At 37.9% G+C, this 20,003-nt stretch overlaps 1 pseudogene; it reads right to left on the bottom strand.

Annotated features, from left to right (window-relative positions):
- Positions 1–7,517: 7,517 nt before the first annotated feature.
- The window catches only part of LOC120222258, a 31,521-nt pseudogene continuing 19,035 nt past the window's right edge, over positions 7,518–20,003 (bottom strand).

Here is a 20,003-nt window from a genome sequence, read left to right as displayed (position 1 = left end):
GGATCGCCTCCCACCCTGGAGTCTCCGATCCCGGCCCGATTTTCTCTTCCCCGGTTCGCACTCATGTTAGAAGCCTCTCTCAGTGGATTCTGCGTCTTTTTTCTCCCAATCTCTCAGGTTTTGTAAGGTTTCCAATGTCTTCAGATCTTTTCTGTGTGATGGATGGGCGCGAGTGCAAGTACGGAGCTCCTTACTTCTCCGCCATCTTGCCCAGCTCTAAAGTAGGTATCTAAATAACACTTTGGAAGTTTCTTCAGCATTTAGTCATTACCAGTAAAGTAAAACATATTTCTCAAAATGTTTTACTTTTTTTAATGAATGAAACATACACATGATATTCTGTACATGAGTAATACTGCATCCTAAGTAGACAGCAATGGCTATATTTATAGATTGGGAAATAATTCTAAATTGATGTTAAAACACAACACAAGATTATTTGAAGGAACAAAAATGAGTTTGTGGCTATCCTGATCTGCTCCCTTCTTCTTTATTTTCTTGTTATCCGCCACTGAATGCTAAATTACTGCCAATTCTGATATATAATGACAGATATATGATGAAGTAGTTAAGAACATAAACTTTGAGATCAGGATGAATAGGGGTTGGAGTGCAATACTACCTTTTCCTACTAGCTGCATATCCTGGGGCAAATGTCCCAACTTCTTTTAGCAGCAGATAAGAGCAAATGGATTTAGAACTCATGGCCAATCCCTGTAGCCACCATCTTGCCAATAGTATAATTTAATTTGCCCTGACACTTCACCTAAAAGTCAGTCTGACCCTCTGACTTCTCTGAATCTGAACTTCTGAGCAATTATAAATAAAATCACACAACTAAGCAGCTGTGTGCTCATCTATATGGGTGGACTTCCATCTCTACAAAGGCCTTCAACACTTCCTAGAAATACTCTACATTTTCCAAGGCTTCTTTCTAATCCAGTCTTCAAGTTGCTTCAAACCTCTATTTCTCTTCACCAACCTCCCACATGACCACTTCCTTCTTGTTTGTTATACTCCACCCACTGCCAGCCTCTTAAAGCCCAGGCTTTTCTGCACCCTCACCCTCTGGTTCCTCCTGTCCAAGTTCAACTCTTCTGACTGGCTTCAGATTCCATCTCCTCCTGCCTCTCAGGACTATGCTGCTATTTTCCCCTTTTCCCTTGTATTTTACATCCCCCCCACTACCTGGTACTAATAATACATTCTGCATTATTTTCTTATTGCTATTGTAACAAATCACTATACTTACTGGTATAAAAAAAGACAAGTTTGTTATCTCACAGTTCTGGAGCTCAGAAGTCTGAAATTGGTCTTAAGAGGACTGAAATCAAGGTGTCCACAGAGTTCTGTTCCTCATGAGGATTTGCAGCAGAATCTGTTTCCTTGCCTTTTCCAAATTCTAGAGGCTTCCTGGATTTCTTTGCTTGTGGCCCTCGGTCAGCAATCATCTGATTCCAATCTCTGCTTTTATCCCCACATCTTCTGCTCTGGCTTTGGCATTCCTGGCTTCCTCTTATAAGAACCCTTATGATTATATTGAGCCCCCTCCCCAGATAATCTAGGAGTATCTTTACATCTCAAGAGAGTAAACTTAATCACATCCTCGGGGCGCCTGGGTGGCTTAGTCGGTTAAGCGTCCGACTTTCGCTTAGGTCATGATCTCGTGGTTCATGCGTTCGGGCCCCGCGTCGGGCTCTGTGCTGACTGCCAGCTCAGAGCCTGGAGCCTGTTTCAGTCTGTGACTCCCTCTCTCTCTGACCTTCCCCTGCTCACGCTGTCTCTCTCTCTCTCTCCTAGAAATAAAAAATAAATAAATAAATAAAAATTAAAAAAAAAACATTAAAAAAAATCACATCCTCAAAGACTCTTTTGCTGTTTAAGGTGATATAGTCACAGGTTTCAGGATTAGGATATAAACATCTTTGGGGAACCACCATTCTTTCTACCATCCTTTCTTACCACCACTGCCCAGTGCTCATTCCTATCTTTCTTCTTAGCCCTGCTTGTGATTACCTCACTTTTGACCTCTTCAGGGCCAGTCTTCTTCAATTGTCTACTCACATTTTTTTTCGTCACCACCCTACATACATGCACATTCTTGGAAACCAGCTCCACCAATCCCTCTTTGATTTCTTTTTATCACAAAATCCTTTTCAGTTCCTACCTTACTTGACCCTTCAGTTTATACCATTGACAATACATTACCTCTTGAAAAAAAAATCCATTGGCTTCTATGACACCTACCCTTCTAGTTTTCCACCTATGTTTTTCTTTTACTTTTCTATTCTTTCTTTCTCCCTTTTGTTTCACAATTTTTCTTGAAAAAAATTTTCATGTTAGTTTTTTTCTGGGTTCATTCATAGCCTTAGCCTCTTCTCAGTGTAGTCTCTGTAAGTTGTCTCAAAAATACCACCATTCAAATTCTTTTAGGAATACCAATGCCTTCTAGTTTCTATCTTTCCTATATATCTCTTTTTTATTTCATAGCATATATACAACTGATCACCATAATTTCCAGTTAAATGAGGATAGTACTTTATGCCCTAATCATTTTCCATTTCTTATTTTCCTTCTACTCAAACATGTGTCTTGAAATCCACTCTTGCGTTTGCCTACTTCTCCCATCAATCTCTCATAATTCTTATCATTGTCATTCTAGATTTTACATCCTAAAATTGTGTAATTAACTCCATTTTTATAGCCTTTACCATAGTTTATGCCAAGATTGTCTATTATCTGAATTATATTTTAGCTATCAGGCACATTTCCCTACTTCAAATATGGCTCCCTTCTAAGCTGTACTCTCTGATAGAAGCAGAGGGATATTTCTAAAACTAAAGTGACCTTTCAGTATTCTCATACTTGAAATCTTTTATAGTCTCCTATTAATCTTAAATGGAACCAGCTTCATGGGCATGTGACATGAGCATGCACAAGGTCCTGCTTATAGAAGGGCACTATACTTGATTTAATGTTCTGCTCTATCATCTTGAAATTCTTAATCTTAAACAAAGAGCCCCATATTTTCATTCTGCAAATTATGGAGCCAGTCCTACTCAGAGATAAGATTTTAATATCTTAATATAGCTTTTAAGACTTTCATAACTAGGTGGCTGTCCTCTGTCCCTTCAGCTGCTCATATTTCTCTTTCTGCCTGAAACCACACCACACCACACCATACACACACACACACACACACACACACACCCCTCAGGCATTTACTCTCTATCTCCAACCCTCTATTAAACTACTTTTTGATCTCTAGATCAGCTTCAAAATTACTTTCACTGACAAGCCTTGCCACACACCATTCCATAGTTAGCCCCTATTAGAGAGTTTCTCTCCTCTCACACAGCACTCCTCTCTCTCTGGTAGCTGTTATTTGCTTCTTCTTATATATTCCACATGATGCTGAGGCCCATGACACTGTTACTACTTTATCTATAGTATGTTATATAGATATTTATATGTACTTAATTGTAGATAGGTAAGAAACAATAATTTTCTTTTCTTTCTCTTTTTAATAGAAATAAAGATAAATGCTAAAACTGTATGGACCTGTACCAGCAAATAAAATATAGTTACTATATTTCTACTGATCAGATTTGCACATCTACCAAAATTCAGAGAGATACTAGCATCTTGGTTTTTACCTCTACAAGTATCACAAGAAAAGGAAATATTTTTCAAACCAGAGCACAAGTCTTCAAAACGATAGCATTTATCATTGACTACCCTCTTTGTTGACTTTTACAGGGATGGCTTTTTATGGTTATACAAGTATTATTATTATTCTGAAAAAGTGGGTCTTTTGCTAATTAAACCCTATGATGAAGACCAAAAGAAATGAAAAATTTAGTCAATTTTCCTGTGTTACTATGATTTTTAAAATAACTCTATTTGTTCCATGTAAAATAAAAGACAATGGGATAAATTGTATTTTATAAATGCATAGAAGAGAGAGGTAGCCTAACGTTTTTGTTTTGTTTTGTTTTGTTTTGTATTGTTTGTAAAGGAAAGAGCACCATGGTGCACAGTGCTTGAAAAGTGTTGCAAAGTAAGTGCCTGCAAATATCTAAAGTGGATAGGGGTAAGAAATACCTCTGCACCACACAGTTTTATCCTAATGCCTATCTTCATCGAGCTCCACAGAGGTGTTAGGCAGTAGGATAAACTTGAATTGGCTACAGTTTTGCCAAATTATCTCGACTTTATTATTCTCATTCACGGAATGAGCTAATATTTACTAAAGAATCCACAGTGCTGAAGGTGCTAAAGGAATTGCAGTAGATAAGAATCAATACAGTATCTTGACTTGATTAATTTACAGTTTTAAAATTTGATTTTATACTGTGTCAAAGAAGAGTTCAGGACGCTCTTCCTTGGCATGCAAACGAAAATGTGATTTTACTTCCTTGAGACTCATCATTTATACTTCTGCAAAGTGATTTTGCCATATGTCCAGGTAGCTCCATTAACCTCAGAGCATTTCTCATATAGTTAAGGAAGTGAGCAGGAAGATTAAGTTAGGTAAAAACCTACAGACACTATAAGCTTTCGTGGAACTAATGCAAGATAATAAAACACAAAATGAATTGCAAACAAATGCAGTGAGAAGCCCAAGAAAAATCATGTGATCATATGACTAGCGCCCAGGAAGAAAGGGTCTGTACCCTGGGCACAGACATGGCCCTAGCACAAAAGACAGAAGTTCTCCGTCGCACTATTCTATAACCTTATGTGGGTACAGTTTGGGGGCAGGTGTGGCGGTGGGTGAGGGATTGCTAGTCAGATCCAGGCAACGTTCATTAGAGAAGCAGTGACAAGCTATAACAGAAACTGGTTTTTCCCTTCCAAGAACTATCTGCTAAAGGAGAGTTGTCATTCAGCCTTTGGGATCTTTGCCTGTGTGCAGATGTTCCTGTTCCCTTGGTGCATAATGAGGTCTGTCATTAACATCTCCACCATCTCCTGCATTTGGGGAGAGAAGAGAGTGTTTCCCTCTTATGGGGAATCTCAGTGTTTTCTAGGCCATAGTCAAAAATAAAATGGTAATTCTTCCTGGAATCTCCTTATTGGTTTTCTCGTGTGAAAATTTAGGTTCCTTCTCAATATTGTAGCAAGAGTTTCAATTTATCTGAAATATATCCCTGCCTTAGAAAATGGTAAGCTAATTAGCTAGGCAATGGACGTTTCCTCACCCTGTGCTCACTTTTATGTCTTATTTTTAACGCTGTTCTACCCTTGACTATGAGAGCTCACTATTTGCCAAATGTTTTCCCTCAAAGTTTAAAAAGGAAAGAAACAAAATCACCTCAAAGGCATGTTCTGGTTTTGCAAGTTAGAGATGGAATGCTTAATTAATTTAAGGTTGAAGGTTGATTTTCTGTTCTCCTCAAAAGCAAAGATTATATGTTATACTTATTTAGTAAAAAATAACTTAGAAATTGTTAGACCTACGGGAGCCTGGGTGACTCATTTCCTTAAGCATCAGACTTTTGATAAAAGCTCTGATCATGATTTCACAGTTGGTGAGATCAAGCCCTGTGCTGGGCTCCGCACTGAGCTTGGAGCCTGCCTGAGAGTCTCTCTCTCTCTCCCTTTCTTTCAGGACCTTCCCTGCTCACTCACCTGCATGTGTGCATGTGCTTTCTCTCTCTCTCTCTCTCTCTCTTTCAAAATAAATAAACAAATTTAGAAAAAAAAGAAATTGTTAGACATAGAATAGGTACTCAGGATATACCTTTAAAATCTAAAAGCTGCAAAGTCAGTGCTGATATGGGTAAATATGAAGCCGTTTTTATCCCCCTGATGACAAAGCGCTAGTCACAAATGCCTGGTTCTTCCACTGAGCACAGTTGGATTGTAGTCTTAATACTCCCGTTTGAGTCAGGTGTGTTCAGGTGACTGGCTTCAGCATATGAAATATGCGCAGAGGTGATCTGTTGTCTTTTGCGTGGAAGCCTAAAGAGCCGGTATTGCATGCTGTATTGCATTTCCTTCCCTATTAATTTAGCCATATCTCAATCCTGAAAGGGTGAGATACGATTCTGCCAGCCTTGAGGGCCTGAAATTAACAGAACCTCCTGCCAGCCTACATCAAACATATGACATGTATGAAAACTAATCATTTGATGTTTTTATCCATGAAGTTTGGGGATTATTTGTTACTGCAATATAACAGCCTTCCTGACTTAGGTGAAGTGAGATCAAAACTGGGTCTCAAAAAAGGAAAAGGAGCTAATTAGAAGAATAGAAGGGAGAGAGTGTTCCAAATAAAGAGGGGAATCATAGGTAAAGGGACAAACAGATTTCAAAGTCCATAACTGGGGGAGAAAACACAAAATTAATCACTTGGGTTTGAGCAAATCAACAGAGAAATCTGTTCAAAGCGTAGGTTTTTAAGTACACATTGGAGACAATGAACAGCACTGGTGGTGTTTTCAGTGGATTAGAGTATAAAGGATGTATCAAGCACATATTGGTAAGAATCAAATTCTACTTTTCTTAAAAAGCATATGCTTCCTGGAAATCTCTGTGTTATCCACTCTGCTCCTTTCTGTCACCTATGACAATTACAGTGACAAACTCAGCTTTTTTTTTTTTTAATGTTTTATTTATTTTTGAGAGAGAGATAGAGACAGCATGATCAGGGGAGGGTCAGAGAGAGAGGGAGACACAGAATCCAAAGACAGGCTCCAGGCTCTAAACTAGCTGTCAGCACAGAGCCCGACGTGGGGCTCGACCACGAACTGTGAGATCATGACCTGAGCTGAAGTCAGACGCTTAACTGACTGCTTAACTGACTGAGCCACCCAGGCATCCCAAACTCAGCTTTTGATATCTCAGAAAATCTGTAGACTTTTTTGGGTGCATTTTACAGCCTACCTGTATTTGAGAAGATGGATAGGAAAATTAAGCCATAAAATGATGTTAAAAGTTTTAATGAAAAAGGCTCCTGTCCCAATTACAAAACAACACAAATAAGGGTGAGACTTAATGGAATATTGTATTTCCTTAATATTAACTGAAATGCTTTCGAAATATTATATTTGAATTGTAAATATTACATAGGGATGCTTTTTATTTTCAAGCTGAACTTTAAGATGTAAAAGAAATGGTGGTGCCTGGTTGGCTCAGTCAGTTAAATGTCTGACTTCAGCTCAGGTCATGATCTCATGGTTTGTGAGCTAGAGCCCCACGTCAGGCTCTGTGCTGACAGCTCGGAGCCTGGAGCCTGCTTCGGATTCTGTGTCTCCTTCTCTCTCTGCCCCTCCCCCACTCACACTCTGTCTTTCTCTGTCTCTCAAAAATAAGTAAATGTATTTCTTTTTTAATGTAAAAGAAATGGTTCTTGAAGATACTGATGAATAAGGCAAAAGGATGCAGTGTTCTCCTCCTGCTGCTCAGTCAGCCTAGCACGAGTGGGGTGATAGTACTCAAGCACTCCTAAAATTTCACGGTGGTTAGATTATGTAGAGATTCTCAGTGCATGATCTCAGTTCTGGGTTTACACCTTTGGTGAGCGTGTAAGGGCTCTGCTCCTTGGCCAGAGCCTATCTCTTGGGCCTAAAATTCTTTGCATGGTATCCTTTACAATAAGTTTCGTCTTCTTTCTTAGAGTTGTTGATTAAACATTCTTTCCACACTTTAGGAAACAGTTTTCATGCTAGGGTTTTCCAGCTCCAGTTACCTTCTCAGCAGCGTACACAGAATCCCCACATCTGGAACACTTCTCAGTAACTGTATTTCTGAGCACATTTAGAAGCATCAGACATTTCTGGGGTGCCTGGGTGGCTCAGTCAGTTGAGCATCTGACTTCAGCTCGGTCATGATCTCACTGTTGTTGAGTTTGAGCCCCAGGTCGGGCTCTGGCTGACAGCTCAGAGCCTGGAGCTTGCTTTGGATTCTTTGGCTTCCCCTCTCTCTGCCCCTCCCTCCCTTTCTCTTTCTCTCAAAAATAAATAAATATTTTTTAAAAATTTGAAAAAAGAAGTTGTCAGACATTTGTAATTTTGCTGTAGCCATGTGAGGTTGAACATCTTGGGTTTGATGCCCACTAGCTTGTCCCCACTGCCCATGTTGAGAGTGCCAGTGCTCCCACTGTAACCATAGCCTTTTGGCCCATCCTTCTTTCCCTAGCAAGATTTGCAAGTAGATCTCTTCATCATGCATCACTGCTGCTGTGACATCTAAGTTTTTCCTGCAATCCATGCACAGAAGGCAGCACCTGTGGAAGCTTCTTTCATCACCCTGAACCTCTTCGGCAGACTCCCACACTTGCTTCCAGCTCCCTAGACAAGCATTTGGGTTGGAGGTAGGACCCTGCACCACTGATGGTAGCTAGGGAGGCAGAGGAAAGGGAGCATTTGTGGAGTCAGGGAACCCAGGAACATTTTTACAAGTTCGCATCTATGCACAGCTATTTCACAGAGACTTTGTATTTTTACTTTTTTCCTAATATTTCTATATCATCTCAATACTGATTAATTTGTATATTTAATTGTTAAACATTAGTCCTTTAAAAAGCACCAGTTATTTGGGGGGAGAGGGGCACCTGGGTGCCTCAGTTGGATAAGATCAGATTATTGATTTCAGATGAGGTCATTATGTCACAGTTGGTGAGTTCGAGCCTTGCATCAGGCTCTTACTCAGAGTTGGCTTGGAATTCTTTCTCTTTACCTCACTTTGCGTCTGCCCCTCCCTCACTTGTGCTCACTCTCTCTCTCTAAATAAATAAAATAAAATTTAAAAAAATAAATAAAAATAAGAATAAAAGCGCTAGTTACTTTTAAATTCACTGTTTTTATTTGAAATTATTCTTCTTCCTTAAGAACCATTATTTATTTCTTAACACTATGCGTGTTCAATTCTTTTTCTTTAGATTCTTAAAAAAATAAGAACTTTATTGGGAAAAAAACAATTCAAACAAAATGTGCAAACTAATTCAGTTACAAATCTTCAAAATAACAGTCAAATTTCATTGACTATTTGGTTGTTCTATAGTTAGTATGGAAGTAAATGGGCTATAAATAATCAGGCTGCAGAGTATAAATCTAAACTTGTCAAGCTTAGCTAGTTAGAAACTGCTTTTTTTTCCTATATTTCCATTAGTCATGAAAGAGACACAGAATCGCTTCCATGACACTTTTAAGGAGCTGAACATTTCTATATATGCATATTGCCTGGGGATATTGGAAATAGAAATTCCCCCAAATTAAGTACCAGATTGTTGAGAAGCATAAACACAAGGGGTAAAATTTTACCTTTAGCTATGTTAATGCAAATTGAGACCGAGTCATGAATATATTACTTTTATTCTTCTGGATCTGAGATTGCTGTATCAGAAATGGAATGTTAGCCCATTTATCCTGTGGATATAACACATTACGTATGTCCCAGAGAGCACATTTTTTTCCTTGTTGTTCCTTTTTATTTTCTATACAAAATAGAGCTGGTAGCTCATTTGCTTATAGGCTCTCAGAACTCTCTTCAACTCTGAAATGCCTCTGCCATCCAAAGATTATCATTCCAGTGTAAATCAGAGCAGTGCTTAAAGCTATCTCACCCTGGTGGGCTCCCCTGCCCCCAAGGGTGCCAGATCACATAAGGTGACTGATTGATCAGTGAGATCAGTGAACTACTGGCTAATTCCAACCCTTCCTCTCATGAAACTGATGAGTTGCTTTCCAGTCTTTATCAAATTGAAGAGTCTTGTTAGTATTATATAGACAGAGTTCAAATTTATCAGACTGCTGAGGATACTTTACAGATGGTTGTATTCCCATAAACACATATTTAAATGTGTAGTCTAATGTTTGTGTGTGTGAGTAGAGAAGATGGGAGTATGTAGTCCTTAAATATATTTAATGCATTACATTATCATGTTTGCTTACTCTATCCACTCAAAATGCAGAAGCCATAGATAATAACTAAACATGATTTCAGACAAGAAAATGGAATGTCTTTGAATTTTCATTTAAAATGGAAAAACACCAAGATAATTTGAAACTACGTCTCCATTAATATTTTAGCTTTTATTAATATTGCTGATGTACATATCAAAAGTATTATTTTTCCTGTCATTTATTTTGTTTTTTTGAACTCCACAGCATAATTGTAGATGGATCCGCTTGGATGGTGAGATACCCTGCGTATACATACTAGACAATCTATGAATTACACTGTAAAACTTGTCTAGGAGCTGATCTTGAAGAGAGATCATGATTCATAATAATCAAAGTGCTGGGTCCCAAAATAGAAAAATAGCTAGTATTTACTGCGTGGTTGCATAGACCAGACACAATCCAAGGGTTTTACCTGAATTATTTCACTTAATCCTCTCAACAGCCCTGTGAGATATGCATTAGGCAGACTAACAACATTACTGAGGCTTATCACATGGTTATACTTGAAAAATCAAATAATGGAGTGTTTACAGAATCAGAGGTAATATGTCGATTCATTTCTTTACATAGGTGCTCTTATTCTTTTCAGATATAAATTAGCCCAATCGTATTAAATATCACGCACTGTGTGTAGAGTTGGGTAATGTTCTCCATCGAATAATGAGTGCAAAGGGTATACTTCACTCCAAGTGCCTTCTGTTCCAGCTGTTTCTACTTATCTTAATTTTCTTAATTGGGTTACGATTAGGCTGTGAATGAGATGTTAACATGGGAATTGGAGCTTTTCAACAAAAGGGTTTACTTCCTTATTGTTTTGTGCTTCTTAACTTCCAGAAGCCTATTTCTTGCTCCATGTTAATTAAAAAAATATTACAAAGTGTTTAAGACAAGCTTATGGCATGTAAAGGATAACCTATTTACATCTTCGCAGATCTAACAACTTGCCTGCAAGGAAACCATAGTTTGGGTAAAATTCTTCAATTTCTTTAGGGTATAAGATAATGTTTATTTAAAGATGATTGTAATCTCTCATCTGTTTCTGACATTGTCTCCAGGCCTGACTTCACTTAGTAAATTGAAGGGTATCAGGTGGACAAGGCTGGAACTGGAATGGTAAAAGTGAAGTGTAAATCCTTGCTCTTCGAGAAATAATCCTTGCCGCAATGGCAGCATCAGCAGCACCTGAGAAATTGTTGGAGCTGCAGAATCTTAGACCTAGTTTACCTTCAATCCTATTGAAACAGAATCTGCATTTTAACAAGATCCCCATGTAATTTATATGCACATTAAAGTTGAGCAACCCTGTTCATGTCTAATTATAGCAACAAACGAGAGGCAACTCCAAATTCTGCATTCTGATCATATATTAAGAACATATGAAACCCCAACTAGGTAAAGTAGTCTTATGACAATTAGATTTAAATTTTTAATAACATCACTGCTCTAGATTAAAAAACACAGGCTGAATGTTTTGAAAGCATTAGGTAAGAAAAGTAAAGAGCCAAAGTTGAGTTAGAAAGTGCTATTACATTGGTTCTTTAGGCCTATGTTCTCTAAGGAAGCTAGACAATCCAATTTTCTGATTCTCTGTGGGTTGGTGGGCTGTATGTTTGCAGACTGATACAAGGCTAGAGAGTGTGTGGAAAGTATTTCATTCCATCCATAATTTCCCCAACTGTTTTCTTCTCCATTTTATTAATTAAGCCTTTTATTTATCATGTAACTTTACCCAATTAAGTATACTTTACCATTAAAAATGAATCAGTAATATATTTTCAAAAATTCTCTTCCAAAGGAGCAGATTTTTGAAGAACGCTGTACAACTGTTTACCTGAGTTGCCAACTCTTGATGTCAAAGGGACTTAGCTGAGATTTTTGCAGCTATCCTGTAATAAGTAGAACATGCCTGTGTGGCTTTACATCCTGTCCATGGTCACTGTTCTCTTTCTTCACCTGTGTCTTTGCTGTCCTGAGAGTTAAAAATGCTATCCAGAAATTTTATCTGTGCTTTAATTATTGGACTACCCAGTTCCTGGCTGAAGAGGGGTTTTAGAATTTCTGTAACTGATTTGATGGCCAGGACTGGAACTGTTTGGAACAAATCATTGGAGGGACAATTGACCCAGCCTTCATGATTATTTCTGCTGCAATTTACCAGACACTTCATTTTATCCACATTAGAATCCGCATTCAGAATGTATGTCTCTGGCCTATCTTTTCCTTCCCTGCCATCAAGTATTAGCACTCCAAATAGCTCAAGGATGTTGGGGCTGGGCTTCTTGCTCTTTCCATAATGACTATAGTATCCGAATATATCTCCTGAGCTATAGCTCTATTCTGAGATAACAGTGGGATTGCCATCTTTTGCATTCTGTTCACCTGCTACGTATCAATTAAGGCAGCAAACATTGGTTCTGTATATTGCCGGCAAGATATATCTTCCTTATTTCTACTTGGTATCTTCATTGGAAGAAGTTTGTATACTCCCTATCAACTCAGTCCTCTTCTATATATTCGTGTAGGTGCTGGCTGGACATTTCTTCCAGGGGATCTCTGTGGCCTCTACACTGTTTCCTGCCTGAGCACCATTTTGTTTATCTAAGGATCACTTTGTGTGTTTATATCTCATCCAATCGTCAGAGAATATGGCAACATTTGTAGTCTTTGCTCCTTGCTAGACCTGTGCTTTTGTGGATTACCTCTGTAGCAAGTTGACTTTCTAGATACTTGAAGCTCTTTTTTATAGTGTTCCCTCCTTGATACTTTGGCTTTTCACTGTGGGGACTTTTTTCATGATGATGCTAGATGGGATATTTTCTATTCACTGCTCATAACCATGTTAGTATTGTCCATGCCAGTATCAGCCAGCAATTTGGCTCATACTATCCTCATACTATCATACAACATCCTCATACCATTTTCTGTTATTTCCGACAATAAACCCTAAACAATACAGGTACACAAGTGCCTTTATTGTCTCTGTGATGCTTCTTAGAAGGTGGAGGAAGGTCAGTATTCTCCAGACTGAGAAGGTTCTTTGAAACCAAAGTACAACACAAGCCACAACATACTGTTTACACAGAGTTTTATTCAAGGTAACTTACGGACAGAGGGGAAGCAGGGCTGATAATCCAGGTGGTAGGTGGCCATTCTCTGCCTCCATTCTCCAAAGCTATTCTTCACCATGTCTGGACCTTAATTCCCAGCTTCTATAAAGAGAGGGGCACGGTGGTGAGGCCACAGGGTAGTTAGCTAAAGAAGGGCCATTTGTGTGCCAGTTATCTCTCCTAGCTCTCTAAAGTGGAGACTTCTATGTTTTCACTTTAGGAAAAAGCAGAACAAGCCTTTCTTCATTCTGGTCAGGGTTTGAATTAACCCCAAGGGAGCCTAGAACTCATAGCTCGATGGGAGGTCTTTGGGCATCAGCAAGATGGAGGGCCAAAGATGGAGTCAGTGTTGTCCAAGCTCCTACAGATGCTTGACTTCCTTAAAAGAATTTTGGAAAATGTGGCCAAAGTTTAAGATTAAATTAAAGGGGCATCAGTGTGGCTCAGTCGGTTGAGAGTCCAATTTGGGCTCAGGTCATGATCTCACAGTTTGTGGGTTCAAGCCTCAAGTTGGACTCTGCACTAACAGCATAGAGCCTGCTTGAGATTCTCTCTCTTTCCCTGTCTCTGTGCCCATCCCTGACTTAGGCATGCTTGCTCTCTGTCTCATTCTCTCTCTCTCAAAATAATAAATTTAAAGAAAGATTAAATTTAAGTATTGGTGGAGTGCATATGGATGTTGGCATATTATGCTTACTTTTTTGAAGATTTACATTGCTTCACAATAACAGTTTTAAAATTTAATTGTTATATTAAACCCATTTTAAATATTTAAAATGGAGAAAACTGCAAATCTTCCGTGAACAACTCTGTCAAGCTTTTATTGGTTGTTATATTATTGCTGGCTCAGGCAGCAGTGATGCCGGGGAAATTGAAGCTTTAGGGCTAAACAAAGCTGTCTTGTGGTTCCTTCTCTCTGAATACTCTTCTCTCCCCAAAACACAAATCTGGGTTCCCACTGTCCAGATATTTTGTTAATTTTAGGCTCAAAAGGGCCTTTCTCGATCAATAACTAATAATCTTTCATCTCAGTCCTTTCTATTCCTCTGCTCTACTTTATTTTTCAACAATAATTAACATAATGTTTATTTTTACATGCATTATTTTAATTGAATGTCTCCCACCACTAGAATGTAAGCTCCATGAGGACACTGTATGTCCACTGCCTAGGGGAGTGCCTGCCACAAAGGAAGCACCAAAATAAAATATTTGTTGAATGGGCAAATGAACAAACAACTAAGAAACATAATATCTGATAATATGCCCTTCCTTCCTTAGGATGTCTTAGTGTAAACATTGAATTCATATTTATTGAAAATCTCATTGAACCCTTGAAGTTTCTTTTTCTTTTTTTTTTTCTTTCTTTTTTCTTTTTTTGGCAACTTTGCTTCTCATGCTCTGCAGCCTCTTGACATCAGGATTCAGGCAGATACACCCATTTGGGCCACTTGATGGCTGAAATTCATAAGAACATCTGTTAAGATTTACTACCAATTTACTACCAATTTCTGCCAGGAATAGAAATTGTGAATTGCCAGAGTTATCCAAGATAATTTAACCCTGAATATAGCAGACAATGGAGAAGATCTTATTTGTAGGATTCTTTAGTCATCTTAGCCACTCCACTGTGAGATAGCTGAAGGAGACTGGGATTCTTTCCTCAAGATCTACAACACCCAGAAGCAGGGTAATTAAATGTTATGTTCTTCCCCCTCCTCCGTGTTGATAACTAATAACAGGAAGTGGGAAATAAAAGAGATGATAAGCTCTCAAAACACTTAGAGGGAGAAATAGTAAACCGGACTTAAGAAAGCCCAGAGAAGAAGGAATAGCATTGTAACAAGCACCTACTTGAAAATGCCAGCTCTCTGATTTCTTTTCATACTTTGAATGTATCTTTTAGAAAGGAATTTAAGGAAGATGTCTATACTGAATGAGTGATGAACACGATACTTCTGTTCTATAATGAGGTGCTTTTAATTAAGAGTGATAATTCACATCACTTAATCCAACTTTTGTGAAAATCACTTGATACGAGATACATATCAGGCTGAGCCATTTCCCGGAGCAAATGTGTATGGTTGCCCCACAGCAGGACTGTCATGTGATGACGCATATGTCTCAAGATGATGAAGAAGATGTTTTCATTGAACTAAGAAACAAAAGTGAATTTTATAGAGTTCCATGTTTCCTAGTCTTGGAGTAAACATATTTTCTTTTCAGCTTTTTCTCAAGGAATTCTATAGACTCTGACCCAGAAAACCAGCCACAGTAAGTGCATTTCTTTGTCTCTGAAGTTGATATCAAGAACACATAAGGTTCCAGTTTTTGAAAATAGGAGACAAATGGCTTTATGCTGGAAGCACATGGTGTTATTTGGAATAAGGTCATGAAAAATGGAGAAGTGAGAAGCCATTGACAGGGCCTGGTAAGATATGTTCTCTACTAGGTTTAAATAATTGCTGTAGAGATTATTCATTTACAATTAGCAAATATTTTGTTTCTTGATACCATGATTTTGCCTATGATATTTTTCTCTTTGATAAGATTTAGAATCCAATTAGGGGGCACCTCGTGTCTCCGCTGGTTTAGCATCCAAGTCTTGATTTCAGCTCGGGTCATGATCTTACAGTTCTTAAGATTGAGCCCCACGTCAGGCTCTGTGCTGACAGTGGAGAGCTTGCTTGGGAATCTTTTTCGCCTTCTCCCTCTTTGCCCCTTCCCTGCTTATGCAGTCATAGGCTCTCTCTTGCTCTCAAAATAAATCAACTTAAAAAAATAAAATAACATTAAAAAATCCAATTAGACTAATGAGTTCTAAAATTTGTAAACCACCCTCCCCTGACACACACACACACACACACACACACACACACACACGAATTGTCTATTTAGTAAGTATGTGTATAAACAGTTTCACTTCCTGTGAAACTGGAAGATCTACACAGCAGAGCTGAGTACTATTGTTAACTGAGATTCCTGCTATTGTTTGAACCCCAGTGAAAACTATCCTTGCATTTTTCTGATAATTCATATCTCTACCTTTAGTAAATCATTCTTGAATTTATGAGATTCTTTCTCATTTTGACATGGATGTGTTTGGGGAGATTGCCAAAAGACAAAAATCTTTTGTGTTTACAATTTTGCATGTTAGGTGTTTTTCTTCCTCTTCTCCTTTCCCTGTTTCTTTCCATCTCCACTTCTCTCTCCCTCTCTCTTCTACTTTCCTCTCCTTTGCTTCTTTCCTTTTTTTTGCTTCTTTGTCCATGTCTGAAATTAATATGTGATCACTCAGTGTCCCGAAAGAATGGAAAAAGCACAAAACCCCTCACTCTTTGCAAATATTTGTCACTCTACCAAAAGAATCCCAAGTGTATATAGGCCTGTTTAATTCTAACCGAATGTAAATATCAGGCTTCTGTTCTATGAGGTTGTGTGTTCCACTAGAAGATTCAGGGCTAAGTGTCAGTGGATGGTTACCATTTCTAGCTCTTTCAACAATAAACTTGAGAGAACTGATACCTAGAAATCTGGGACAGACATTGGCTAAGAATGAAGATGTGTTAGTTATTGATAAAATGCGATTTACAATTTGAAACCCACTTATGTGCCCAGTGCCAAATTGTCCACATTGTTTAGAAATGGATTGATAGCTTTTCCTTGGTTCAACCTGTACAGCCTGCCTTTTACTACGAAAGGTAAAAAAAAAAATTTCTCTGGGCTCCTGGATGGCCCAGTTGGTTGAACATCCAACGTCATCTCAGGTCATGCTCTCATGGTTAATGAGTTCAAGCCCTGCATCAGGCTCTCTGCTGTCAGCACAGAGCCTGCTTCAGAATCTCTATCTTTCTCTCTTTCTCTGTCCCTCCCCTGCTGGTTCTCTCTCTCTCTTAAAATAAATAAATAAATAAACTCAAAAAAATAATTATCTTAACTTTTGACTGGACAACATTGAAAACAAGATGCCTTTCACATGTCTTGCTGATTTATAATCTAATGGCAAAAGATGTCTGCAATGGAGAATGAATGAGGCTGTACCTGGAGGTGTAAGACCCTCTGTGATAGTACGTTCCTTCTTTCTCCTGATGTACTCTACTCTTTACTTTTATTAAAGCTTTGTGTCGCTACACCCTGAGAAGGGTTGGAGTCCTAACAATTTACAGGCCGTTTGGAACTGACACACTTGAACTTTTTCAGATATAGCTGAGAGGCCGATTTAGATATTTTCTTCTTCCTTGCACACACTCAGAGTAAACATATTTGCAACGTGGAAGATAGGGAATAGTAATAAAGGGTTTATTCTTATTTCCAAAGCCATTTAGCATGTAAACCATTTAAGAGAAATATAATATTATGAAATATAAGGGTACATAATTTCCCAAGGATTTTTTTGGAGAAAAAACACTAGGAAGTAGTATTTGACATTTATTTTGACATAATACAATAGATATTTTTGTCCATAATATAATATATTGAATATGTTGATACTCAGTGTTATATTATTGTTTTTCCTAAAAATCTACAAAAATAAGGCCTTTTAAAATGAATTGACCAGTAGATGTTCACAATTTACAGATAGTAATTTAGTTTCCCACTTTAGGGATGGTAAATTTAAGCATGTATTAGTGCCTATTTGGCATTAACTAAAATTTTAATCAATTTAAGGAGAATACTGCCTAAGGCAATCTTAGTTTGTAGTTATTTTATAATAATTCTTATTAAAGCATTTTACAATAATTTTTTATTTTATTGCCGATTTTCCATGGCGTCCAAATGAATTATTGTTAGATGTCCTTACCACCTTGCTATAAAAGTCAAAATCACTGAAGGATGCTCTCAAGCATATGAAATCCTCAATCACATTCATAAAATGAATATTAAAAGACACTCTTTTTTATTATCCTGAATAAAAGAGAATATTATGAGTTTCATGACAATTGTCAAACTTGACTTTAGTAAAAAAAATACATATATATATATATAATACATCACACTACACACAGAAGCACACATATGTGTTAGTTTTTAATGCCATGGTTTTCAAACTGGACAACAAAATGAGAAATACTAATAGATTATTTGCTACTTAACCATGTCCCTATGTTTTTAATTTCAGTCATGAGTCTCTTTTTTAAAAATGACAGCATATACATCCACATTAAAGCTGCATTGATATCATTTCTTTTAGAAGACAGTGATTTCAGGGGCGCCTGGGTGGCTTAGTCGGTTGAGCGTCCGACTTTCGCTTAGGTCATGATCTCGCGGTTCGTGGGTTCGAGCCCCGCTTCGGGCTCTGTGCTGACTGCCTGCTCAGAGCCTGGAGCCTGTTTCTGAGTCTGTGTCTCCCTCTATCTCTGACCCTCCCCTGCTCATGCTGTCTCTCTCTCTCCTAGAAATAAATAAAAATATTTAAAAAAAAAAAAAAGACAGTGATTTCAGTGATTTCTAGACAGTGTTCAGGACACAGAAGAGGTTTTAACACATTTCTTTCAGTGTTTCCTGCCTTACCCTCTGCCCACTTCATATTTTCTATTCTAAGATTGCCTGAATGGCAATGCTTGTATTTTTATTTTGAAAGAACATTGTCATATCTTGTCTTCTGAGATAATTCTGCAGCTTTTTCTTTTTCTTTTTTTTTTTAAAGTTTATTTATTTATTTTGAGAGACAGGGACTATGTGCATGCAAGCAGGGAGAGGGCTGAGAGAGAAGGAGGAAGAGAATCCCAAGCAGGCTCTGGATTGTCAGCTTGGAGCCCGAAGTGGGGCTGGATCTCACAAAACGTGAACTCATCACCTGAGCTGAAATCAAGAGTTAGAAACTTAACCTACTGAGCTACCCAGCTGCTCTAATACTGCAATATTTTCAAAGTGATAATTCATCTATGCTCTCTTGATCCCTCAAATTAGTTTTTACATTTTTTACCTTTAAAATCAACTTTGCTTTAAAAAATCTCCCAAGGAAATTCAAGCATAGAAAAACTCAGCTGTGGATTAATCAATTTCTAATAATAAGCAAAGAAGTATTACTCCTTTTATAAATGAACATTTCAGTTGTACTTTGACTAGACTGATCAGTCTAAAGAAAACAGAAACTTTTCCTTTTCTCATCTTCATTAGATCATAGTTTTTATCAGGCTTGGCTGTTGAATGAATGCCAGATGCATTCAGTGAAAAAGAGATTGATTTATCATATTCATTGTAAAGCAGTGATATCTGGTGAAAATACAAGGTAAATGTTTTGCCTTTATGATAAAGTAAGGGGGCTACGTGGGTGGCTCAGTTGGTTAAGTTGCTGATTTTGGCTCAGGTCATGTTCTCATGTTCGTGAATTGGAGCCTCGCGTCAGGCTCTGTGCTGACAGCTCAGAGCCTGGAGCCTGCTTCAGATTCTGTCTCTCTCTCTCACCGTCTCTCTCTCTCTCTCTCTCTCTCTCTCTCTCTGCCTGTCTGCTGCTCACACTCTGTCTCTCTGTCCTTCAAAAAGAAATAAACGTTAAAAATGTAAAAAAATAAAATAAATTAAGGAAATTGTAGTCAATATTCTTTAGTCAATATTCTTTAGAAACTTGGAGTAAACTTCAAGGCCATGTTGAGAAAGACCAGATATTGGACACAGTAACCAGAGGAACATAAAAGAACAGTAACCTTCTTACCTAGTTAGAAGAACAGGGAAAGATAAGCTTCAACATAATCTTCAAGCCCGTGAAATTTTATCGTGGAAACAAAGCAAAACAACAATCAAGTATTTTTAACTTCTACCATAAATAGATGAACTAAAAGGGCTTATGTCATAGCATAAATACATGAGATCTGTACCATCCTGAACATGAAAAATGATTTAAATTTTAATGGTCTCTTCAATATATTGTCAAATTTGAGCTGAGTGTGTATGGGTTTGATGACTTTCAAAAAATCCTCCCAGGCCCATGAGTTGCTGAGTCTATCAGAGTATCACCTTTTACTGTTTGATGTGGCTATAACAACAA

The sequence above is a fragment of the Hyaena hyaena genome, unplaced genomic scaffold (genome assembly GCF_003009895.1).
Source record: "Hyaena hyaena isolate Hyena2069 unplaced genomic scaffold, ASM300989v1 scaffold_861, whole genome shotgun sequence".
NCBI classification, from domain to species: domain Eukaryota; kingdom Metazoa; phylum Chordata; class Mammalia; order Carnivora; family Hyaenidae; genus Hyaena; species Hyaena hyaena.
The sequence above is the reverse complement of the archived record's forward strand: the minus strand, read 5'-3'. Positions and strand labels throughout refer to the sequence as shown.